We start from the raw sequence: 27501 nt of genomic DNA, 5'->3' as shown, positions 1-27501 counted from the left end.
CTCATAGGAACTAGGCCTGAGCCAGGACCTCTGCCAGTCTGAGCATGATTCCAGGACCTCTGAGGGAGTAGGCAGGAACTAGAGATTTCTGTGGGTCCAGACATGACTCTTGGACCTCAGAAGGAGAAGGCCTGAGCCAGGACCTCTGTGGGTTCAGGCATTGATCTTGGACATCAAAGAGAATAGGCAGGAACCTGTAACCTCTGTGCATCCAAGAGTGAGTCTGGGACCTCTGAGGGAATAAGCCTGAGCCAGGTCCTCTGCAGTTCTGGGTATGTCCAAACCTGGGAACTCCAAAGCAGTAGACTGGGGCCAGAGACCTTTGCAGGACCAACTCCAAGCCAGGGACCTCTGCAGGAGTGGATCCAGGTGAGGATTTACAGAAAAAGGTCAAAGCCAGTAACCTAGGTCAAAATAGGCCTGAGACAAGGAACTCCACCTTGGGCAGGAGCATGATTGAGGCTACAAATTCCACTGGAGTTGGACTGAACCAGCTGCCCAGGATGAAGTGGGTCTGAGGAAGTAAGCTCCCCAGGAGCAGAAGCTGGGAGCCAATCCAATCCCAGGAGCCAATCCAGTCCGGGGACACTGGAGGACCAGGATTGAGCCTCCGACCTGGTCCAGGAACACCACACTCCATTGAAACAGGTACAGGGGAATAACTGCTGAGAGAATGAGCCAGAGCCCGAGACTGGTGAGGGTACAGACATGAATCTTGGACCTTCAAGGGAGTAGACCTAAGCTAGGACCCCTGTGAATCTAAGACCTCATAGGAACTAGGCCTGAGCCAGGACCTCTGCCAGTCTGGGCATAAATCTGGGACCTCTGAGAAAGTAGGCAGGAACCAGATATCTCTGTGCGTCCAGGCATAAGTAGGACTAAGGGAGCAGGACTAAGCCAAGACCTCTGTGTGTCTGGGCATTGGTCTGGGGCATCAAAGGGAATAGGCAGGAATCTGGAATCTCTGTGGGTCTGAGTATGAGTCTGGGACCTATGAGGGAATAAGCCTGAGCCAGGCTTTCTGCAGTTCTGGGTGCACCCAGATTAAGAAGTTAAGAAGTTTCTGTCCTGCCTGGTTCCCACAGTCCTTAGGTCCCAAAGAAAATCCAAAACAGGTCTACATAAGTTATAAACTGTTTGGCCTAGTATCTCAGGCCTCTTATTAACTCTTATAACTTATATTAGCCCATTATTCTTATCTATGTTAGCCACATGGCTTGGTACATTTTTCAGTGGGGCAGGTTACATCTTCCTTCTTCAAGGTCTGGACAAAACTGGGGAGGAATGGGCTTCCTCCTTTCCAAAATTCTCCTGTTCTCATTGCTCCACCTCTACTTCCTGTCTGTCCTGACTATACTTCTTGCCTGGCTACTGGCCAATCAGCATTTATTTAAAACATAATTGACAAAATATAGACAATTGTCCCACACCACATAACTGCTTTCTAAATGCAAATGTATTTCCTTTATATTTCTGAGATTATAATGTAATTGCAACAAATTTCCTTCCCCTTTCCTCCTTCTAATGCCTCCAACAACTCCAGTATCTTTAAATGCATGTTGTCTGTTTTTCACTGAAAAAAAAATATATATATGTGTGTGTGTCTGTGTGTGTGTGTGTATACATATATCAGTGCATTATCTTATTATATAAATATATATAATTAGTGAAAACAAGCACACACACAAATATGAATATATATGCAAGTACTGTGCTAGGTATATAATTTTTTATATATTTATTTTTAATGTTTTGTTCCTTCTATTATTTTGTTGTTTGAAGATTGAGAATTTTATTATATATAAGTGGCTATTTTCAAGATAATTGACCATTACACATTTTAAGACTTACAAGTTTAGCTTATAAAATTTTGAATAGTATGTGCCAAATATAAAGGAAAGTTTTGAAACATGAAATATTCTGCTAAGTGTATCTTTAATTTTTAATTTATTTTAATGAATAACAATTGGAAGAATATGACACTACTAAAACTAATAGTTCTTTGAATTTAATAAATGAATTAAACCATAGTGGAATGCTAAATACCAAAATGCTATCTACCTCAGTTTCCTCTTCCCTCACTCTCCTCACCAACTTGACACTAAAAACTGAGATCATCTTGTAATATGGGATTTTAGTTCAGGAATTGTCTCCATAGAATTGGGCAGTAGGCATGTGTATAGGGCATTTTCTTTATTGATGATCACTGTTGATTTATGTGGGAGAGTTCCCAGCTCACTGTGAGCTATGGCAACCCTTGACATGTGGTCCTGGATTGTGTAAAAAAGTAGGTTGAGAAAGCCATGGCAACCAATCCAGTAAGCAATACTTTTTTTATGGCCTCTGCATCAGTTCCTAATTCAAGGTTGTGGCCTTGAGTTCCTGTCCTGACTTACCTTATTTGTGATTGTGATATGAGTGTTATAAAGTTATGTAAACCTTTTATCCGCAAGTTGTTTTTTGTTATGAGGTTTTGTCACACCAACAAAAAAAAAAAAAACTATAGAAAACAATGACTGAAACAATAGTCAATGCTGATTGCAATGGTTTACATTGAGAATTTATGGGCCTCTCTCTCTGTCTCTCTACCTATGCCTTTCTGTCTCCATCTGTCTCTGCATTTCGCTATTTCAAAGAATAATATTCCATAAGATAAGTGGTCATAGTGTTATAGGATTTTGTCTACAATGAATATCTTTGAAGTTGAATGCAGTTTTGAAGCTTTAGGAGACCATTAAAATGATGAATTCATTTCCCTGTGACTGAGAAAAAAGAATGGGCAGTTTGTGTCTTTATATATACTATGAAGTAGAGATAGTATGTTGACTGAGTTGGCCAACTCATAGCTGCTGACTTTCTGGCTAACAAACTTTTCTAAGTTTCTTTGAGTACTCATGGTTAAATTAAAATATAAAGTTCTCTTAGAATAAAACTGAGTTTAATATTGCAGAAAACTTGAAACTCTAAGAGGTTTACAAGTATAAATTTGAATGGTGACAACGTAATGAGGTTGGCTTATATTTAATTTATGCTTCCATATCAGTTAAAATAAAAACATCATAAATTATTAAATATGATCATTGGAAATTTTTATTATGTTATAAATGACAAGCTGTGAAAGACTTAACAGAATACAGTTTACATTATTACATTTTGACGTTAAATAAGTCTTATTGATATCCTCACAGTGCATTTTCTTATTTTTATGGTTATCAGGGCTCTATAGAACTTTTGCATCATTTCTCTAATATTTAATTGTAAATGTAACTGATTTTAAGTCTCTCATAAAGATTGTCTCTGTAACTGTTTCTATGTCTTAATAGAAGCATTTCATGAATTCACTCAAGCTAGAGTTGTTATTTGTTATCTCAAAAGGTAAAATAAAGTATAACCTCCTTTCTTCACTCTACCTCTTAGCTTGTATATATCAAAATTTCAACTACTCTTTCTGTAGTCCTCATCTTAAAAGCCACCTGATAGATCTGCAGTATTTCAGCTTTCACTTTCTTAACTTTTTTCTTCCACAGAATGAATATTTACTTGCTGCTTTTCTGAGCTTATCTAAATTATCAAATAAAACAAGAATCTGGAGCAAAGGGTTTAGAAGTTCCCAATTCATTTTATATCTTGGGCATCCATAAAAAGCCATGAAGAAGAGCACACATGAAGTCACATAGTTCCAGCCAGCCTTCTATAAACTAAATTATTTCTTAAAATTCTGCTAATTCTTGAGAATTAGTCCTTTTAAATTTCAGTTTTGATTTTGGTACTCATATTATGATTTCAATCTTGCCTTGTTTTAATCTGTTGACAAATTTTCCCTTTCTGTTTAATTTATTGCATCATCTTGTTTAATTGCTTATTTTGTGTCTTACTTTTTGAGACTTTGTCCCAGGTAGCTTATGCCAGTCAGGTATTGAGTTTTCTATTTACCTGCAATGATCTTGAAGTTCTGGTGACCCTGTCCTCACATCCTATCACTGCATTTGCAATATTGTTTAGTTGCTTCTAATTTCATATTCTAAGGAAAATAAGAAAATTTAAAGACACAAAACTTATACTTGAGATGGAAGCTGATCAATAGATAGTAAAGAGAAGAATATATCAACAAGATGGAGAAGTATGTAAAACATGATGGTGATATACATCTTGAATTTGGGGACACAAAGCAATTTTCACATTCTGATTGTTCCAAAAATCTGTGTTAAAGACACAAATGTATTTAAGTTCAAATTTCAGGTTTATTTTGTAATTATGAATAAATCTATACAGACCATTGTCTCCTTACTCTCTGTTGAAGTGCTCTCTGAAAGACTTTTTTTGCAATTTCATTTTATATTCAAATTCACTATTTTATAAACAGTGCAGTCTTCCAGAGTTTTCTTCTATTTCCAGTGGACTGAAAACACGGGAGTTCAAAATTTCCTCATTTATTTGTAAAAGCTATAAACTTTGACACCAATTCTGCTGGAAAATGAGAGGTTTTTTTTTTAATTTCTTATTTAGATCTAGAATAGCCTTTTATTTTTAAAGGTCAGCTTTCTGCACAGAGTTACATCTTTAACCATTATATAGTAATGGTTGACTTAAGATTCTTTATTTCCTCATTTTTCCTTGCATTGATCTATTTCAGTACAAAATTAACATGGCTTTTTAGCACATGCATTTAGCCATAAAATATTTTGACTCAATATCTCTATTCACTCCCAATAGGGAGTCCTTTACATTTCAAAATATAGATAAAAACACTTTTAGCTTGGTAAAATAATGAATTTGTATTTGGTTTACTTAGAGAAATATCGGTGAAGGCCTACTTATAGAAGTTGGAGTGACCAAAAGACAAATGCATAACTGAAGTTCACTCCAGAATAGGTGACATATTACAGAAGGTGAGAACAGGGGGCACACTGAATAATATAGAGGAAGCTCAAAACATTGGAGACTGTGGTTCCTAGGAGTTCAGTTGGTCTGAGCCACATAGATGTCTCTGCTAGGCAGTTCACCTCTTTTCTGCTTCTTCCAGAGAAATAGACTTATCTCGGAGTTTCTGTTACAGTTTGATTCTTTTGAGATTAAGCCTCAATGATTTCATTATTCATATACTCTTGGGAAGGAAGGATGCCTATAAAGTTTTGCCATTTTTAGTCAATTTCTGCTGCTATTTTGAATTGCTTATTCCCTGTTTTATGGAACTTTCCTGGATGATGTAATGTTTCAATCTAAGAAGAATCTGTCATGTAAAACTCACAAAAATACTTTTATTACTCATACTGCCTTACTGGTGTTCTTTCCTCAAAGCTCAGGACCTTCTCACACATTTGTCTCATGGGAAATTTTGTGCTCTTTATATCTACCTTGCTATTGAACTAATTTGACTATTAAACCAAAAATCACATTTATAATGAAGAATCTCCAACCTAATATGTTAGGTGGAAGAAATTTGCCTCAACTTCTGCATCTTTAGGAGTTTACATACCCAGTCAGTTTACAAAATTTTGTTGTGTCTTAAAATGATTCTTAAGGGAATTCCTCATCTAAATAAAGAACACTTTTTATTAGGCTCCTTATTATTTCTTCATGCTTTGCATTTGATACTCATTATTGTGTTTTTCTCATAAAAACTGTTAAATATGTGTATGTCATCAATTCAGAAACACACAAAGTTTCAAAATATTAATTGAATTATTTTGGAGCTGTGACCTTACTGTTTAAATGTATCAATGATGTTATTATGATTAATTTAAAAAATATAATTCTATGAATAAAGGAAAATTGAATTCTGTTGTGATATTTCCAAGGGAATAAGCATAGTATCAATAGCAATGCAATTACAAAATCCATTGATTAGACACATTTTGCTCGGTGTAAAGAATATCTGGGATTAAGCCACAAGGGTGAATTTTTTTCTTCCTTGTGTGGATTTAACTAATGTATCTACAGTTTGGGCAGATATTGACTCTATTGCATAAAGGATGACCTAAATGTACATAGACGTTTTTTCTAATGAAACTGAGATGTTAGTCCAATAATAAAGCTGACAACAGTTTAGTCAATGTCTAGTATTTATAGAAAATACACTTTATCTGAATTGTAAGTTGAAGGTGCACCTGTGCATCCATTTGCAAATTCAGTAACAAGTTAAAATATCTACATCATCAATTCAGAAAGCCCTTTAAAATAAGACAGTTATATTAGTCATATTGGAAAGCTTTCCATGTTGATTAAGCATTAGTTTAATAACAACATTCAAGTGCTATCTAAAGGAATCAACTTTGATAAATTTCTATAAAATGATGAAGAATGATTTATTCAAATACCTTATTGTACACAATAAATCAGAAAGAATTTTAATTTTAATCTTTAGTTTTATCATCTCAGTATAAGGTGGTTGATAGCAGATACTGATGAGACTTATTCTTTCTTCATCATAATAAGCCATAAGAAAGTTATTTTTTCCATAAACATTTGTTATATTAATATGACAAGGTAATGGCTACTGTAATTAAAAGGATAATGACAAAAATAAAATCAAAGAACATAAACATAGAAATTAGTACTTGTTTTGCTAAATAATTCAGAAATAATACAATAAAAATTCACTCATAGATGGAAAAGTTTATGTCAGAACTAAAATACAGCTTGTCTTCATGTTCACAGGTGTTTGTAATAAAATACAATAACATTAGTAATTTAAAAAACATTAGATATTTCTTCACAGTTTTCAAGACTGGAAAGTCTTAAGTTAGGCTTTAAGTGTTTAAATATGTGATATATGAACCTCCTGCTTTCATAAGTGGGAAGAGACTCATTTTTTCTTTACAGTCTCATTCTTAAAACTATGAAGAACAATCATAAGGGTTGGTTTTCATAAATTTTCCACCTCCCCAAAATCTCAATTTCCAATTTTTCCCTGGGTGTGAGATGAGATTTCAAGATGGAAATTTGAGAAAACAGAATTCCCTAAGAATTGAATGAGGGGTATACAGAGAGTCCATTATACCTATTCAGAAAGAAAGAAACTGGAAATAATTGGTAAATGAAAACATAATAAGCAGTATAAATGAACAGTGTGATACTTGAATATTTTGTTATATTAAATAAATGAATCTTAGAGAACACAGTACTTAAAATTTTAGAAATGAGATATATAATATTTATAAAAGATGATGTTTAAAAGAATTTCCTAATAGTGTCTGTGGGTTCATAAATCATTAGATTTACCCATACATTTCTTCAAAAATATTTATTTGTGTTTAAGGTGCATAGAATCTATTGGGAAATAGAGAAATTACATAGGCAAGTATAGATGTTCCTAAAGTTTACAGTTTAGAGGACATGGCCATGGATTCATATTGTGCTTACAGAAGTGAAGGTTTGGCTGGTGCTCTTAGGGTTAAATGGTTAATATCCTTACAGTTTTATGACTTGAATATAAAGATTTCTTAAATCTAAATTTGACAATGACTGATACATTTGAATTCTGCTCTTTTTTTATTTTTATTGAGAAAAGGAAGAAAAAAAAACAAGTTTCCACCTCCTCCCAGCCTCCCATTTCCCTCCCCCTCCTCCCACCCTTCTCCCCCTCCTCCCACCCTTCTCCCCCTCCTCCCACCCTTCTCCCCCTCCTCCCACCCTTCTCCCCCTCCTCCCACTCCTCTCCTCCTCCCTCTCCAGTCCAAAGAGCAGTCAGGGTTCCCTGCCCTGTGGTAAGTCCTAGGTCCTCCCCCCTCCGTCCATATCTAGGAAGGTGAACATCCAAACTGGCTAGGCTCCCACAAAGCCAGCACATTAAGTAGGAGCAAAATCCTGTGCCATTGTCCTTGGCGTCTCATCAGTCCTCATTGTTCTCCATGTTCAGAGAGTCCAGTTTTATCCCATGCTATTTCGGTAACAGTCCAGCTGGCCTTGGTGAGCTCCCAGTAGATCAGCTCCACTGTCTCAGTGGGTGGGTGCACCCCTCGTGGTCCCGACTTCTTAGCTCATGTTCTCCCTCCTTCTGCTCCTCATTGGGACATTGGGAGCTCAGTCCGGTGCTCCAGTGGGGTCTCTGTCTCTATCTCCATCAATCACCAGATAAAAGTTCTAGGATGATATGCAATATATTCGTCAGTATTGCTATAGGCTAGGGTCATTTCAGGGTCCCTATCCTCAGCTGCCCAAGGAACTAACTGGGGACCTCGGCTTGGGCTCCTGGGAGCCACTCTAGGTTCAAGTCTCTTGCCAACCCTAAGGTGGCTCCCTTAACTAAGAATTGTGCTTCCGTGCTCCCCTATCCAACCTTCCTTTATCCCAATCCTCCTTTTTCCCCTAGTTCCCCCCATCCTCCCCTTCTCCCTTTTCTCTCCCCGTCTCCCCTTACCCCCATCCCACCCCACCCCCAAGATCTCAATTTTCTCCCCGGCAATTTTGTCTACTTCCCATAGCCAAGAGGATAGCTGTATGTTTTTCCTTTGGTTCACCTTCTTACTTAGCTTCTTTAGGATCACCAATTGTAGACTCCGTGACCCTTATTTATGGCTAGAAACCAATTATGAGTGAGTACATCCCATATTCATCTTTTTGGGTCTGGGTTACCTCACTCAGAATAGTGTTTTCTATTTCCATCCATTTGCATGCAAAATTTGAGAAGTCGTTTTTTACCGCAGCATAGTACTCTAATGTGTAGATATTCCACACTTTCTTCATCCATTCTTCCATTGAGGGGCATCTAGGTTGTTTCCAGGTTCTGGCTATTACAAATAATACTGCTATGAACATGGTTGAACAAATGCTTTTGTCATATGATAGGGCATCTCTTGGGTATATTCCCAGGAGTGGTGTTGCTGGGTCCAGGGGTAAGTTGATCCTGAATTTCCTGAGAAACCGAAACACTGATTTCCAAAGTGGTTGCACAAGATTGCATTCCCACCAGCAATGGATGAGGGTATCCCTTCCTCCACAGCCTCTCCAGCAAAGGCTATCATTGGAGTTTTTTATTTTAGCCATTCTGACGGGTGTAAGATGATATCTCAAAGTTGTTTTGATTTGCATTTCTATGCAATATAAGAGTTGTCTCAGCCACATAATTTATAGTATCAATGTAATTTCCTTAGTGCTTTTTTATTACCTTAGCTGAAGTTATGAATCTGGGAGAACAAAGCATAATAATGAGATAAACCAAAATCTTACACAACAGTCACTTTTATTCAGAGCATCAGACACTATAATCTAAGGGTTAAGAGTCACCTGAATAATATAGGCAATCACAAGGACAAACCTCACACAGAAAAACATATTTTTCTGGAAAGGCATATATACAAATAATATCCATTTGTAATGAATGATATAAAGTAAAACTCACTCTTAACATTACATGGGGCATTGGGCATGGAACACAATTCCAAGATCAACTCATGTTATAGAGAAACATAGATTACAAGAGTCTTGCATTGTTTACTTGGAAGTTTCTTACAAAGTCTTGGAAATCTCCCCACACAGCTTTGTTCATTGACATTTTCCCAACATGTTTATGACAATTGTTTGAGAATGTTGAGACAGAACAGCATCGAAGGCCATGACTCAAGATATTATTAGCTATTTGGGAGAAAATATAATACATTTTTCTACATAGGAAGTTTGACTTTCATATTATTCATGAGGTTCTATTTAAGTAGCTATTTATAAGAATACACTACTATTTTAAAATTTAAAATATCACTAATATTTCATGATATTTAAGGTTATTTATCAAACATTGAAAAAAGACTAGGTCATAAAAAGCTTAATATTGGAAATGGAGTCACTAGTTTATCTTATCTGAAAAATTATCTCTTAAGAATATAAATTCATGCATCATTAACTTCAGTTGAAGAGGAAAATATAAAATAGCAATATTTATTTGTTTTATTGCTTTCATTAATATGTGCATGTATAAAATTGTTCCAATTCAGACATAAAAAGAAAGACTATGACAGTTCATATGCTGTGTACGATAAAAAAAATACTATGGTTTTTGTGGAGTGTATGTGATTTGTTCTTTTTGTGGGATATTGTTTTTCTTTCCTTTAAAATGTATATCTCAATCCATCATTTCTACAAAATATTGTTGTGTATGAAAGTCTGAGCCTTAAAATAATAGAGTTGCAGCTATTTTTAAGCTATTAATTTATATGGCCTTTTTCTCTAGTGTTTTAATGAGACTGCATCCCAGAGCATATGATTCTTCCTTAGCAGAATCTTCATGATAACGTCCGTACAGGAAGACCTAGCAGGAATTTATGTAGGTGCACCAAGTAGCATTATCGATTCTTGTATAAAAATTTTATCTGTCTGCTTGGTTGAATAGTATAATTCATCCTAAAAAAGACCCGATAGGACTTGGTTTTATTTTCCAAGATAGTTTTTATTGGTTTCATGATTGACATAACCTTATATACTCAGATCTGAGACTTAAATCCATAGATATTCTCCAGAATTTTAAGTGTTATGTGTGAGCCAAATCTGTTTTTGTATCCAAAAGTAATTTATCCATTTATTATATTTCTGCTCTTATTTTTCTCTAATTCTTCTCCAGAATCCATAAACCCATCATGGTCATAAATTATTTCGGTTAAATTAATTTGTGTGTTTTTTTATTTAGTTTGTAATACCTTAAAATTTACAAAAACATTTTCCTAAAAGTATGATAAAATCTCAAAAAAATTAGACAGTGAATTTAATAAAGATAAACAATGTCTATTATCAAAAATAACATATAAATTCTAACTTTTCATCTGAAGATGTAGATATCTTTCTCCCTGCTTATTCCTTTTTAGTGGTAACATATACAATAATGTAATGTAACAGGCAGAGAAAACAAATTTCTAAAATTAAAATGGTAAAATCTTCAAAATAAAAGCTTAGGTCTAGCCGGGCAGTGGTGGCACACGCCTTTAATCCCAGTACTTGGGAGGCAGAGGAAGGCGGATCTCTCTGAGTTCGAGGGTTCGAGGCCAGCCTGTTCTAGAAGAGCTAGTTCCAGGGTTCCAGGACAGGAACCAAAAGCTACGGAAAAACCCTGTCTCAAAAAAAAAAAAAAAAAAAAGCTTAGGTCTAAAGTGATGTTATAGGACTATAGGACTAGTCATTTTACCTATCATGGAATGAGCTCATTTTGAGGCTGTTTTCTGAAAGCTAATGAAGGAACATTCTACTATCTCTGCAAAATTCATTCTCTCCTATATCAAGTGGGTACTGATAAATGAGTCATTCATCTATAAAATGGTGATTTCTATCTTTAGATAATGGTGAATGAATTTCCAAGCATTAAAAAACCCTTTTATCTCTCATATTATACCACTGCAGATTATGAAACATCCTAAGAGTGAGCATCAGAAAGACCACATCAAAATATAAAAATAGTTATGAGAACTTTTTTCTTTCTTTTTCTTTTTTTTTTACAGTTTTTCTCTTTTTTAATTTTTAATTAATTAATTAATTTATACTAAAGATTTCTGCCTCCTACCCTCCACCGCCTCCCATTTCCCTCCCCCTTTCCCAGTCAGCCCAAAGATCAGTCAGGGTTCCCTGTCCTGTGGGAAGTCCAATGACCTCCCACCTCTTTCCAGATCTAGTAAGGTGAGCATCCAAACAGCCTAGGCTCCCACAAAGCCAGTACATGCAGTAGGATCAAAACCCAGTGCCATTGTTCTTGACTTCTCAGTAGTCCTTGTTGTCCCCTATGTTCAGCAAGTCTGGTTTTGTCCCATGTTTTTTTCAGACCCAGTCCAGCTGGCCTTGGTGAGTTCCCGATAGAACATCCCCATTGTCTCAGTGTGTGGGTGCACCCCTTGCGGTCCTGATTTCCTTGCTCGTGCTCTCTCTCCTTCTGCTCCTGATTTGGACCTTGGGATTTCAGTTCGGTGCTCCAATGTGGGACTCTGTCTCTGTCTCCTTTCACCGCCTGATGAAGGTTAATATCCAGGAGGATGACTATATATTTTTCTTTGGGTTCACCTTCTTATTTAGCTTCTCTAGGATCACGAATTATAGGCTCAATGTCCTTTGTTTACGGCTAGAAACCAACTATGAGTGAGTACATCCCATGTTCCTCTTTTTGGGTCTGGCTTATCTCACTCAGGATAGTGTTTTCTATTTCTGTCCATTTGTATGCAAAATTCAAGAAGTCCTTGTTTTTTACTGCTGAGTAGCATTCTAATATGTATATATTCCATATTTTCTTCATCTATTCTTCCATTGAAGGGCATCTAAGTTGTTTCCAGGTTCTGGCTATTACAAACAATGCTGCTATGAACATAGTTGAGCATATACTTTTGTTGTATGATAGGGCATCTCTTGGGTATATTCCCAGGAGTGGTATTGCTGGGTCCAGGGGTAGGTTGATCCCGAATTTCCTGAGAAACCATTTCTTTTTCTTTCTTTCTTTCTTTCTTTCTTTCTTTCTTTCTTTCTTTCTTTCTTTCTTTCTTTCTCTCTCTCTCTCTCTCTCTCTCTCTCTCTCTCTCTCTCTCTCTCTCTCTCTCTTTCTTTCTTTCTTTCTTTTTTTTTTTGGCAGGGATTCGCTGTAGCTTTGAACCCTAACTGGAATTACCTCTTGTAGACCAGGCTGACCTTGAACTCACCTGCCTCTTCTTCCTGAATGCTGGGATTAAAGTTGTGCGCAACCTCTGCCTGGCCAATTTTGAAAACTTTTCTGACACTTGATTATTGTCCATTTACAAAATTCATAAACTAGCATGAGGCAGTAACTTCCGTAAAAAGCAAGTATTTAAACATTATCCATAGTGTCAGTTAGAATTCTATTATACAAACTCCAGGATAAATAGAAACTGGGGAATAAACAGATTCATTTCATTTTATAATTGCTAGTTCATAATCTGTCATCGAGGGAAGTCATGGCAGGAAGTTGAGGCAGGAACTTGGAATCAGGAATTGGATCAGCTCAAAGAGGGATGCTGCTTACTGGCTTGCTCAGCCTCCTTTCCTACACCTTCTAGATCTAAGAATCCAGGAGTGACACTATTGCTGCAGTCAAGCCACCTCAAAGACTCATCAAGACAATGCCCACAGACTGGTATGCAGAAAATCTGATGCAAATATTTTCTCAATTGAACTTTCTCTCTCCAGAATACTCTGGTTTTTGTCAAGTTGACACATCAATGACAAAGAAAAGTAAAAGAAATCCAGCAAGATTTTTGTCATATACATGCTCAGGGATAGGCATACTGTTCCTCAAAAATTTGGTATTATATAAAATTTAACCTAGCCTATCAAATTTCTGAGGACAAAACTTCACTTATCCTAATTTTCTAAAGTGATACCTTAACTTCTTATTTAATTTACACCTTGGACATGATTTAAATATAACTGTTAACAATGCTATGGTTGGATAGATCTTGCTATTGCTAAATATCATCTTTTCTTCAAGTCTAATTTTCTTCTATACCCACTTACATCAAAGAAAAGTATTTCTGAAAAGATTCTGAAATTTTCATAGGTTGAAAATTAAAGCAAAATTGGATGTTATATTTTACAATGTTTGTAATATTGCACAATATACTGTACATTTTAAGCTAGCACAATCACCAGCCACTCTCTTACTATTTGTCCTCAGTACACAGATAGGTGTAGTCCTCACTCTTCACTGAGGAAATTCCTTTTTGCTACAGACGGAGACCATTATAGAAAACCACCAATCAAAATGCAGAGTTGTGGATTTCATTGGACAGTCCTATGAAGCAACATCCACAAAAAAACCTTGGGAAATGTTGTAGAAGTAGGGATGGAAAGACTCTAGGAGCTGTGCGATGAGAAAATTGAGTTCAGATTGTTCCTCCTAGAAATATGAATGAAAACTTAAAGAGTTTTGTATTCTGGAATAAAATACTGATGTAAAAAATTTGAAAATCAGTGTGTTTAAAATATCTGCTCACTGCTGTTGTGAATAAATTATCTTTCTTAAGCCTAAATCTTCTTAAATGTTGAGGCAGTGACAGTAATACTCTCCCATCCATCTGATATATTGTTTGCCCATTTATATCATTAGTAACCTCAACACATTTACAAATCATTTTACAACTTACCATTGTCAAATGTTTTATTTAACATTCTATTTTGCTACTAAGAAGTTATTTAAAATAAACATCACAAAGAAAAATCATCTTGCAACTTTTTTCATTAGAGGTTAACTTAGAGTTGGGTTATAATGTTAGAAAAATATAAAAGTCAGATAAATGTTTTCAGAATTTAAACCTAAATGAGGTATTCCTCAATACTCCTCCCATCATCTGTTTCTTACATTTTGTCTTATTCCTCTTGTCCAATGTTCTCTGATTCTTGATTAAGGAGTTAGGATTTTGAGACAAATATTACATTTGGGACTAAGTTCTCAGATTTTCAGTACTTTGACAAGTTATGAAGATTTAACTTCCTGTTTCCAGCTACAAAAACACTCTTATTAGGAATGAGAGTAGCCCAGGCCTATGTGCAAAAATAAAATACATACAATGAATATGACAACATTATCTTTCAGCAAAATAACAATAACATGTTCTACTCTAGTGCTTAGATATTTGCCAGTCAAAAGTCAAAGAACAAGATATTTATACCAGGCAAAAATTACCTACTCTGGAGCAAGTCTTAAGCCAGATAAAAATGGGTTATTTTATACTAAATATGCTATTACCCCTGTTTGCCTTGTAGGTATGTACTATATCATGCAAGGTTCAGCTGTGCATAAAACCACTGACTTCTTTTCTCACCCAGAAACATACAGGTCACTTCTGGTACTGTTACACACACACACACACACATACACACACACACATACACACACACACACACACACACACACACACACACACACACACGAAAAGGTAGGAAGTTTCCTTGTCCATTAGAATCTGTTTATGTGTGTTCTAAAAACAAAGAATATGGTATCTTCAGTGATAGGCTCTTAAAGTTATGAACTTAAATCTAACTGATATTACTTGTTCAAGAACTGTACTATGTCAACCCATTCCAGTTTCCATCATGGGTAATTAATTTGTTCTCCTTCTTCTGTTCTTAATGGGAGATTTTAAGTAGTGTATTTCTTTGGGGGAATAAAGAATATTCTTCTTGAAACTTGTGTCCACTGATAGAATTTTCATGGTTTTTTTTGGTATGGTCCCACATCAATGTACATATGGCCCACACCAAGTAGACTTAATGAGCTTTGAAAAATTCTTATTTCTAATATATTATCATAGAATATCAGAAAATATGGATATTTGCACATATTGTTATAAGAACCTTGAATAAAAAACTAAGGGAGCATTATTTTAAATTTTATTATGGTGTCCTTCAGTTAACATATTGCTCAAGCTACTTCAAATATTATATTTAATTAATATGGAGAGATATATGTTGTAGACTGGCTATAAATACTCTAAGTAGTGCCTTACTGAGAGCTCAGTTTTTTCTTTTGAAAGAAGACATGTCTAAAATGTTCTCACAAAGCCTCCTGTCTATCTAACAGATATTTCTGAAGTTGTATTTGGATCATTTATCATGAGATTATTGTGTTTTTCAGCTGACTCTCAAGTTCTTTAAAATCATTAAGCACAATGATGTCACAATTATTTACAGTGTACGTTTTAATAACATATGATATATTTTTTTTTAATTTTAACTTTCCCAGTCTTCTTGGAATAAACTTCTCTAGATGGGATATATTAGTGGAGTGCATGCCAGTGTGAGCAGTCTGAAGTGAAAAAAAAATAACCTACAAAAGTGACAAAATAATATCCCGATGTTAACAATGACACAGGTTTTCTTGTAATATTTATAGGATCAATGATTATCACCAACATGAATATAGTAACAATTGCCATTCTCTGCCACACTGGTTATATAACAAATATCCCTTAGACACCATTGTCACCTTAACCTACTCCAAAGTTGTGTGCCCTATATTGCAATGTTTTAAATAAAACAGCACTTAAAAGATAGGACACATAACAGAAATCTAGAAGCAAAGAATTGGGTGCTTAAAATTTAGTACAGAGACAATTGATCTTGTCTATATTATTTGTTAAGTGGTTTTTCAGAGCTGCTGAGGTTAAAGACATCACAAGGTATCTGGACACATTCTATATAATTTAAAACCTTATAATTTATTCATTTCAATAATTATTATAAATTTTGATACTTTCATGCTGTTGAAAATTTTAGTATCTTGGTGACATAAAATAAGTGATTTAGATAATCGTTATGAATTATTTTTCAAATTTATGATTAATTTTAGGGTATAAACTTAAAGAGCACAATGGTATATAAAAACAAAGGTCATTTCTGCTTTATGAAACTATTTAAAGGTTAAAAATAAAAACTAAGAATGATTGACAATAAAATTTTATGACTAGGATGAAGTTATTGGTATGAAAAGAAAGTCAATTGAAAGTTATTTTTAAAAAGTTCAAGTAGAATTCTTGATCTTCATAAGGACATAAAAATGCCCATAAATTCAAAAATAATGTTAAAATATTCACAATGCCTTTATGAACATGGTTCAATACACATTCATACCAATGTTCTTTGCTTTGCATTTGAGTCTATTTTTCAGTCTATGTGAGTAAATACTTTTCAAAACTATAAAATACATTTTTGAGTATTAGTTATAGTTTTACTAGATAGCTTCATGTAAGAATTGCATAGATTGATGTTGATATGAATATTTTCTTTAATATTTCTGCTCACATTTTATGAGAAAAATATGGAAATATCAAAGCATATATGCACCTCAATTTGGTTACATCTATTTCAACTCTGACACTATGGTCCTCTTTCACAGCTAAAGAATCTTTTCCCTTAAGATTGTTTTAATGTCCCATGTCTGGATACCATACTGTTAAAGTCATTATATTATACAACTTTCTCATTCTCTTTCCCTATTTCTAAGAATATTCTGAAAAGAAATATGAATAGATATCACTGTGTTGCTTAATTTTCTTCTGGAATTTTCAGATAAAAGTATTTTTTTTTAATTTTGTACCATGAGATATCTTTTGTTTTTATCAATTTCTACTTTCTTCTTATCATTTTAATATTTATTCTCTTGTTTTCATTCTGTAGATTTTTCTCAACCACCTATTTGCCCAGCTTTGTTTTCCACTCCTTTTTTATATGTTTTTCTTCCAAAGTCACATACAAAGAAATAGTCTTATTTGTTCTTTTACTTATATATTCATTTTTATATTTACCTTAAAATGTTATGGATGCCAAAATGATCAGTATAATCATACATATTTCTCTTTCTAACATTGTTTTTTTACTTTGTTTTCATTGATGTTTTGCCTGCATGTATGCCTATGTGACAATGTTAGACTTTGGAGTTACAGATAGTTGTGAGCTGCCATGTGGGCATTGGGAATTGAATCTGTGTCCTCTAGAAGATCAATTAATGCTCATAACTCCTGAACCACCGCTCCAGTCTCCATACATATTTCTTTACCTAAATTTATCTCATAAATATTTAATTCCTCTCCATATCTATTCACCATAGTTATTGAAGTTCTAGCTAGCGCTATAAGACAAGAAAAGGAGATCAAAGAAATACAAATTTGAAAGGAAAAAGTCAAATTTTAGCAATTTGCAGATAATATGACAGTATACATATGTGACCTCAAAAACTCTACTAGGGAACTACAACAGTTGATAAGTGCCTTCATTAATGTGGCATTATATAAGATAAACTCAAAAATTTATTAAATCTTTGATATACAAGTGAAAAATAAAGTGAGCAAGAAATCAGAGAAACATCACCATTTGCAATAGCAACAAATAGCATAAAATATCTTGGGGTAACCCTTACAAGAAAAGTTTGTTTAACAAAAACTTTAAGTCTTTGAAGAAAGAAGTAGAAGATATCAGAAAATGGAAAGATCTTCTATGATCTTGGAAAGGTAGGATCAACATAATAAAAATAGGAATCCTATCAAATATATCTATGTATTCAATGCATTACCCATCACAATCCCAACACAATTATTCACAGACCTTCAACAAACAATGCTCAACTTCATATGGAAAACAAAAAAACACACTTATAAACACCTGACAAAGAAGCTAAAATTATACAATGAAAAAAAAAAAAGAAGGGAACCTTACCAAATGATGATGACATAACTGGATGTCAACATGTAGAAGAATGAAAATAGATCCATATCTATCGTCCCACACAAAACTCAAGTCCAAATGGATTAAACACCTTGATATAAATCCAACTACATTTAATCAAATAGAAAAGAAAGTGGAAAGTAGTCTTCAACACATGTGCACAGGAAACTACATCTTAAATATATTACCAGTAGTACAGACATTAAGAGCAACAATAAATAAATGGGACCTCATGAAACTGAGAAGCTTCTGTAAAACAAAGGACCCAAACAATAAGACAAAAAGGCATTCTACTGAATGGGAAATGATCTTTACCAATGCCACATAGATAGAAGACTTCTCATATATATATATATATATATATATATATATATATATATATATATATGTAAAGAACTTAAGAAATTAGACAACCAAATACCAAATAATGAAATTAAAAAATGGGATACAGATATAAACAGAATTCTCAACAGGAAAATCTCAAATGGCAAAAAGAACACGTCAGATAATGTTCAACATCCTTAGCCATCAGGGAAATGCAAATCTAAATGACTCTGAGATACCATCCTACATCGGGAAAAAAAGGCTAAGATAAAAAATATCAAAGATAGCTTATGCTGGAGAGGACGTGGAGTAAAAAGAACACTCCTCCATTGTTGGTGGAAATGCAAACTTGTATAACCAGTTTGGAAATCAGTATGTTGGTTTCTCAGAAAATTAGGAATCTACCTACCTCAAGACCTGACAGTATCATTACTGGTATTGCTCAATCATACTACAAGGATATTTTTTCTACTATGTTCACAGGAGCATTATTTGTAATAACCAAAACCTGGAAACAACATCAACATCAACAATAACATCAACAAACAACATCAACAGTTGCCCCTCAACTGATGTAGTAATAAAGAAATATGGCACATTTACACAATGGAGTACTACTCAGCAGTAAAAAACAATGACATCTTGAAATTTGCATGCAAATGGATAAAGCCAGAAAGAAAATACTGAGTGAGGTTAACTAGACCAAATAAGATGAGCATGGTATGAACTCACTCCTAAGTGGATTCTAGATGTAAAACAAAGGATAGCAAGCCTATAGCCCCGGACCTCAAAGAAGCTAAGTAACAAGGAGAACCCTAAGGGAAACATATAAAGTACCCCCCTAGCAAGGGGAAATAGACAAGATCTCCTGAGAAAATTAAACCATGGGGGTGGGACAGAAGGAAGGACAGAAGGGGGAGAGGGGATGGAGAGCTTGAAGGAACAAATGGTCAAAAGGGGGAAAGACAGTGACAGAGAGCAAAGAAGGAGATATCTTGATTGTGGGAGTCATTGTGGGGCTAGCAAGAAATATGGAACTAGAGAATTTCCCAGGAATTTTTAAAGATGACCCCAGCTAAGACCCTAACCAATAGTGGAGAGGGTGACTTCTGAATTGGCCTCGCCCTGTAATCAGGTGTATGACTATCTTAAATGTCATAATAGTACACTAATCCAGCAAATGAGGGAAGCAGAAGCAGAGCAAAACACTGGGCTAAGTGTCCAAATCCAGTCAAAAAGTGGGAGGAGTGAGAATACTAGCAAAGAGGTCAAGACCATGATTGGGATACCCACTCAAACAGCTTATCTAAGCTAATGTGAATTTACCATTTCCAGTCTGACAGTGAGGGAGCCAGCATAGGATCCAAGTAGGCACTCTGAATGTGGGTGACATTTTTTTTGAAAGGAGCAGACTGTGGGATCACTGTAAGTGAACGAGGATTTATCCCTAATGCTTGTACTTGGTTTTTATAATCCATTCTCTGTGTAGAGATACCTTGCTCAGCCTAGATATAGTGGAGAGAGACTTGGTTCTTCCTCAATCAATGTGCTAAACTTTGTTGGTTCCCTGTGTGGTGTAGGAGGTCCTTCTGTCTATGTATTGCTTTAATTGGTTTTTGAATAAAGAACTGGCTTGGCCTATAGCATGGGAGGAAGAACATGGGGTCAGAGAGAAGCCATGGAGTTGCTGGAGACAGATGTGCTATAACTTTATTGGTAGACCACGACCTCATGGTGATGCACAGATTAGTAGAAATGAATTAAATTAATGTATAAGAGTTATCCAATAAAAAGCTAGAGCAAATGGGCCAAGCAGTGATTTAATTAATACAGTTTCTGCGTGATTATTTTGGGTCTAAGCTAGATAAGTGGCTGAGAAGAACAAGCAGCCTTCTACTACACCTGTGGGAAGCATTACTATTTCTGAGGAATAGATGGGAGTTGGGATGAAGGGAATGTGGATGAAATGGGAGAAGGGGAAGGAGTGGGGAACAGGGATTGGTATTTAAAATAAAAAAATACATATTTAATTCCATTTAGTTTATTTGATGTCCTCATTTTATCTCTAGGTGATATATATAACCTCCATTGATCAAAACATTGAATATTTATTATTTAATATGAATTTCTTTGGTTTCAATTATTTATATAGAGAGACATATAATGATTTTTTTCTGAAACCATTTGACAAACATTTGTTGTATTCTTTTAATTTTTAACCCTTTTTAATTCTAAAAGATAAATGGTGTGGGACAATGGTCTGTATTCTGTCAATTATATTTTAAATAAACACTGATTGGCCAGTAGCCAGGCAAGTAGTAGAGGCAGGTCAATGAGAACAGGAGAATTCTGGGAAGAAGGAAGTCCTAGTCTGCAGTCCTGACCCAGCCACAGAAGAAACAAAATGTGGCTCCCTTGTCAAAAAAAGGTGCCAAGCCACGTGGCTAACATAGACAAGAATAATGGGCTTGTAAGAGTTAATAAGAAACCTGAGATACTAGGCCAATCAGTTTATAACTACTGTAGACCTCTGTGTGATTTCCTCTGGGACTTAACAACTGTGGGAACCAGACAGGTTAGAAACCTCAGATAACAGATAAATGTGAAAATGTTTTGACTATGCAGTCTAGAAAACTTCATCACAGTGTATGATAGTTGTTTAAAGATGGTTGAATAATTAGGCAACATAGATAAAAATAAGGAAGATATGCAGGAGGAGTATCTGCAGTTGCCATCATTAATTTTTGGTTTAAACTATAAATATAAGGTAACAACTAGTGAATATTCTTTTTACTTCCGTCATTCTCAAGATTTCATTATTTATATATTGAACACAAATGTCAGAGAAACAGAGTTTAAAAGTCTAAATAAATAGTTACTTTCTAAGTCTGACTACCAGGAAGTATTACAAAACATGCGGGTTTTTATTGCAAAGTATTAAACACTTCTATAATATAATTAGCTAAAAGAAAGTATATAATCTGGAAATGGAAAATTGCATTGTGGTTATTTACTTTGAGTATTAGTATGTAATTAATGTAATTAAGAAACATTAATGGTAGTATAAGTTTTAATTACTAAAATTTAAGATAATTTGCCTCAGGTGTCATCTCTGATGTAGAATGTTCCATATCAGAATAAGGTTTGAATATTCTGGGAGTTAATCTTTTTTCTATGTAAGCTTTCTAATTGTTCTTAAATTTAAACTATTTCCTGAAGAAATGTATATGTGTAAGTATGTGTGTAGTATGTATGCGATAAAACATAGAGTCAATTTAAATGAAAAACCATATTCAAATTTTAAGAGTTACTACATTTGACAACTGTCCTTTGAGAAAGCTCACATCTACACTTGGCCATATCTCATGAGTCATATAATACACCATATAGACATGTGCCATACATAAACATACACACATGGAGTAAAAAATATAAACTCAGTCAATCAGGCACCATGGTACTTTGAACATATCAATGAAACAGAACACAAAAATGTAACTGTGAGTATATGACTCACTGCAATAAAGATTAATGTTTAAGTGTAAATAATTGAAATTTGTGAAGTCTAATTTGTAAAATCATACATAACAATACTTAAAATGAAACTGAACTGAATATTAAATGAAGATGTAAGTAGAGCAACTCAGAAGTGAGAAATAGAGAAAACCACAATGGCACTTGGCAAAACACAGAGAATGAAGCCGTGAATTATAGTCTGGATGAATTGAGGAAGGTTTTGTTATTTGATTTTATGACAGAGTGGACATAAGAAAAATGTGACAAGAAACATCATAAGGTAATCTCTTATTATGGATACTGTTAATATGTAAAAGCATGGATTTCAATGCCAAGGGTTAGATTTCATATCTTGTAAGGTAAGGAACAAGAGCAGGACATAAACAGAAAATGCTTCATCACATTAAGTTTTTTTATGGCCATGATCCAAATGAAAATAAGACTTAGAACTTGTGGATCATTTTTGAAATATACCAAAAAAAAAATCAGAGGTCCAAGGGAAAGAATACATCTTGTACTATTGGAACATGAATAGCGCCAAATGGCTAAATAATGGCAAAATTCTGTATATGATATGGAAATTTTGTTATTTAATGGGACTTTGAGAATAAGAATAAGAAACTAAACTCAATATAATGTTCAAGGCATATTAAGCTCTCTATTTATTTTAAAAAATTCCATACAAGAATGGGTAATGGTGGCACATGTCTTTAATCATTGCAATTGTGATATTGAGGCAGGTAGATAGTTCTCTGTGAGGTCAGGACATCCTGGTTTACAAATTGAGTTCCAGGACAGTTAAGGCTACACAAAAAAGAACCCTGTCTCAAAAAATAATTCACCCAGTCTCATGAAAGAAAACATAAACTCACTAGCTTCTATTATTATATTTCCCAATACTGCTTAGATTAAAAACTGCATTCCTTCATGATTGAGTTACCTATATTTTCTTGTCTGAAATGAACATGAAAATGATACTAAAATTTGACAGGGTTATGTCCCTTCCCATGTATTCTGGGCACTTGGGTTAATATACTGCTTTAAATTTGACACTAGCTGACTGTGGAGAATGTATGTTTTTCTTTTATAACTTTATTCATCATTTAAATGAAGTACCTTGACAGCTTTGAGAAGCACAGTGAAACGCAAAACAGTTTTGACTAAATGTTAAGGAGAAATTTCTTCTCTGGAAGCTCAGATTACACATATTTGACACCTAAAAATTGCCCATTCAACATCATTGGTATCTATTATATGGAACATAATGTTCAATCTATTACACAGTTGTTGATTTCTGTCTTGGGTTTCTGACAATGAATGTCACTTCCAGTAAGCCATTTTCCAAAATTTTGAATGTAAAAATGAAAATACCTTTTTGTATGTTTTGTACACGGGGGCTTAATGAGAAACTAGGATTTCAAAAGATGTAGTACACAGTTAGAATCCTGTCTTTCTACAAGGTGCTTTGTTTATTGAGCATGACTAAACCTCAGCACTGTATATACCAGTGGTGCAGGAAAGTGGCCAAAATGATTTAAGAACAATGAAAAAAAAATGTGAGCTTCCAACATCTTCCCAAGCTCTAAGTCTGTAACCACATGTATCTGTCCAAATACTACAAGCAAGGTGAGAAATTTGACACTGAGAGGGCCTTCAAAGGCCATATCCTAACATTTGTGCCCACAAATTAGACTCTGGCTTACAGCTGCACAGGATTATAATATTAATGGTCCCCCCGACTCTCATTTTTCCTACATTGCATTTGTCAGGCATTGCAGAACTCAAAAATTAAAATCATATTTGAATGATTTTACTTTTAGACCCTATCTCTAAAATCAATCCAAACTTATGAACTGCAAATTTAATATGGCACTAAATCATTATCAGATCATTGGTTATTTTGATACCTCTTTTGGATAGTTAAAACCAAAGACAATGTCTTTTGATCAAAAAGCACAAGCCAATAATGTGTAAAATAATTTACAAGAAGACACACACATCCTATTAAAGGGAACACAGATTATGAATATTCTGGGATAGTTCTAGCTTCCCATTCATCTCTACACAAATTCTTAATATTTATTGTAATATTCATTACACATGTCTAATTCAATTTACTTTCCTTCAAAAATATGACTTTATTGCTCTATCTGAAATCATGTATCAGGATTATAAGATTTTTCAATGTCAAATTAAATTTGAAATATTAGGTCTATTCTGAAAGATAGTAAAATAGGACTTTATTCTTTTGAATAATTTTTTGCCTCAATGATAATTTGAAGGATGTCACAATATGCTATCTCAAACATGCTTCTGAACAAAGAACACTTTAATTTACAGGTGACTCTAGAGTTTCCTTTCTTTCTCGATATCGAAAATGCAATTTTTATGGAAGAGGTGCAACCCTCCAATGCATATGTAGATTTGAGAAAGGTATATTATATCAATAAACTTTTCACAGCATTTATTTACCAGGGGAGGCTGCTTGTTCATTTCCCAGCTGGGCAGGTTACCAAAATAATCACACAGAAACCATATTATTTAAATCACTTCTTGGCCAATCACTTAAGTGTATTGCTAGCTAGCTCTTATATCTTTGGTTAATCCATTTGTATTAATCTGGGCATGGCCATGTGGCTTTGGCTAACTGGCAAGGTTCCACCATGTCTGTCCCCAACTGCAGCTACATGGCTTCTCCCTGACTCCACCTTCTTTCTCCCAGCATTGTTTAACTTTTCCTCCTAGCTCTATTCTGCCCTATCAGAGACCAAAAGTAGTTTTTATTCATTAAGCAATAAAAGCAACACATATACAGAAGGACGTCTTATCTTTTTTATACTCCCCATGTATTACAGTCACTTTGTCTGTGTTTAACCTAATACAATATGTGTAGTGTCCACCTCTTTACTGGGCTTTCATTATTCCATGAAACATCTAACATCAAGTAAAATATATAAAGTTTGTGTAGTTTTATTTTTTGTTAATATCCCCTAGGTCAGTTTATTATTTTTGGCATGTTGTGTTTTTGAAAAAGAGTTTTGGTTTCTCTAAACTTTCTTCCAAAATCCATTGTTTCATTAGAGGATTAGAAATGTTTTATGTCAATACTTAAAAAATGTATTTCACCAAATATTTTTCTTTTTTTGAATGATATTTCTTTCATATTTTGAAAGGTATGAAAACATGCTTTCTATTAAAATCAAAATTTGAAAATTATTAAGGACTGCATGTATGCATTTTCCCATGAGAAAATGTATTAAATCAACAGAAGATTATTAATTATTTTAAAGGAGTTTAGATTTCTTGAGGTCTCTTATATATAAGGTAGGAATTTCTATCTAATATTTATAAAAACTTTTCTGTCAGCTTTGCTATTATAAATTTTAAGATGAATTACTCAAGATGTGGACTTGGCGATAGTTTCATATGGTCGCATAAGTAACATAGAGTATAACAACACTTGCATTCCCTGCTCTTCTTCCTGGGAGTGGAGAACTTTCCCAAATTTTCCAGAAGGTCTACATGTGTAAGGTGAAGACAGCTGGTCATGAAATTGTGCTCTATAAAGAATTCATCTAATTTACTATGTTTTGTCCTTTTACAACAAAATTAACAAAAATTGTTTCTGGGTTTTAGTCAATGTTCTAGTTAAGTTTTAGACATGAATCTGACATGTGTAGAATCATGAAGGAAATCTCACTGTGGAATTACCTCTAACCGGTTGGTCAATAGACATGTCTGTTAGAGAATGTTTTACAATGATGAGATTGTGAATGAGAGTTTTTATGGCTTTTGATTACTTTCCTGGACAATTTTAGAATAATTCACAACTTTGGCCTGGAAAATTAGGCAAGTAATCAGATGATAATTGCTATTTCTGCAAAAATAGAAAATAGTACTGAGAGTCATGTAGAATATTTGAAATGGCTATTGATGTTTCAGGGTCAGATCTAGAGAGATAACATTGTACAAGTATAGTGAAGATTCAAGCTGAAGACCAGAAAAGGCTGATTGTTTATGATGAGAAACCAAGAGTTATATTTTGAACAAATGTACATTTATAGATGAGATCAATGGTCATTTTAATAGCATATTGTAGGAATAAATAATTGTACTTTTTGACACCCATTTAGCATTTTTTATTGTTTTACATAGCATACTTTACTAAAGGGAATGTTAATTCCTTTGGAGTATATTTTACTATTGTTTAATGAATTCAACTTTCTGGACATTATCTTAAAGAATGCATAGCATAAGCTGATGGTTAAAATAATTATTTTTCTCTTGTAGCTATTATTTTTATGGGCAGACATTTATAACACTTTTTCACATTTTGTGGCTGCCTAATTAATTGGATTAGAGTCATAATCATGACAATCAAATAACAGAATTATGGTACTTTACTTCAGCAGTGTGGCATTACCACTGGGAATTAGGTGTCTACACTATGATTAGGTAAGTCAAAATATGAATAAGGCAATTTTTTATTAAACATTTTCACTTTAAATATTGTGGAAGAAATAAAAATATCTTATCCTGGTCTCAGATAAAAATAATTTGTTATGCTTTGATATTTTAGTCAATCAAATCATTTAAAATTTTAGTGTCTATTTATAATAAAAAACATCCTGGAAGATCAATAAAAATGATAGGTAAGAAAACATTAAATGCAATACATTGCATAGTCATATATTGCTTTATTTTTTCTTAAATTTTGCCATTATTTATAAATACACATCTGAGCTTATGGGTTCAAATTATTCCACTTTGCTCAGAAACAGATATTTGCTAACATACATTAAAATGTATTTAACTGTATACTTAACAGATTTATCTTAAATTAATAAGTAAAGCTTGCCATAATAAATAAAGTGTTAAGGTAAATCTTTTTAAATATTGACCCATTACTGAAAAAAAAGAACAGAGATTTTTCACACTATTTGTAACAGTAGAACTAAGAAAGAATAACACTTCTTTTCATCGTTTTAGTTGCAGAAACAGTAAGACGAAAACAAAACACCTGGGAGAGACAGTCTTGCAAGTAACTCTCAACCGATAAGTCACATACGAATACATCTTTCTCCTGGCTCTATCTTTACCAAATTACAAATGGTCATAAAGTCTGGAAGTGACATATTACCTTGTAAATCTCTCCCTGGTTCAGGTTTACTGAAAATATAATCTTTGTTCTACTTCTTTAGATTGGGTGACAGTGGCCTTATGTCAACTCTCAGATTTCAGTTCATCATTTTATTTCAGTCTCTGTGTGGGAGGAAAAGGCTTTCAGCATTGTGTGGAAAGAATTACCTGGAGATATGGAGGTCCTTGTGGATGGAGGAAGGAGGCAACTCTAACTATTCATGAACATATGTGCATAGCATTTAAAATGGTCTTGCCAACTCTTTTATATGTAGGATAAATATATTATTACATTAAACTTTGGACCATAGTATGTTTCATTTGGAACTCTAGTACAATGGTACATCAGATGTGGATTACTGTTTTGGATGGTGGTGATCTTTGCTA

Source organism: Microtus pennsylvanicus, chromosome 1 (genome assembly GCF_037038515.1).
Source record: "Microtus pennsylvanicus isolate mMicPen1 chromosome 1, mMicPen1.hap1, whole genome shotgun sequence".
Classification (NCBI taxonomy): Eukaryota; Metazoa; Chordata; class Mammalia; order Rodentia; family Cricetidae; genus Microtus; species Microtus pennsylvanicus.
The sequence above is the reverse complement of the archived record's forward strand: the minus strand, read 5'-3'. Positions refer to the sequence as shown.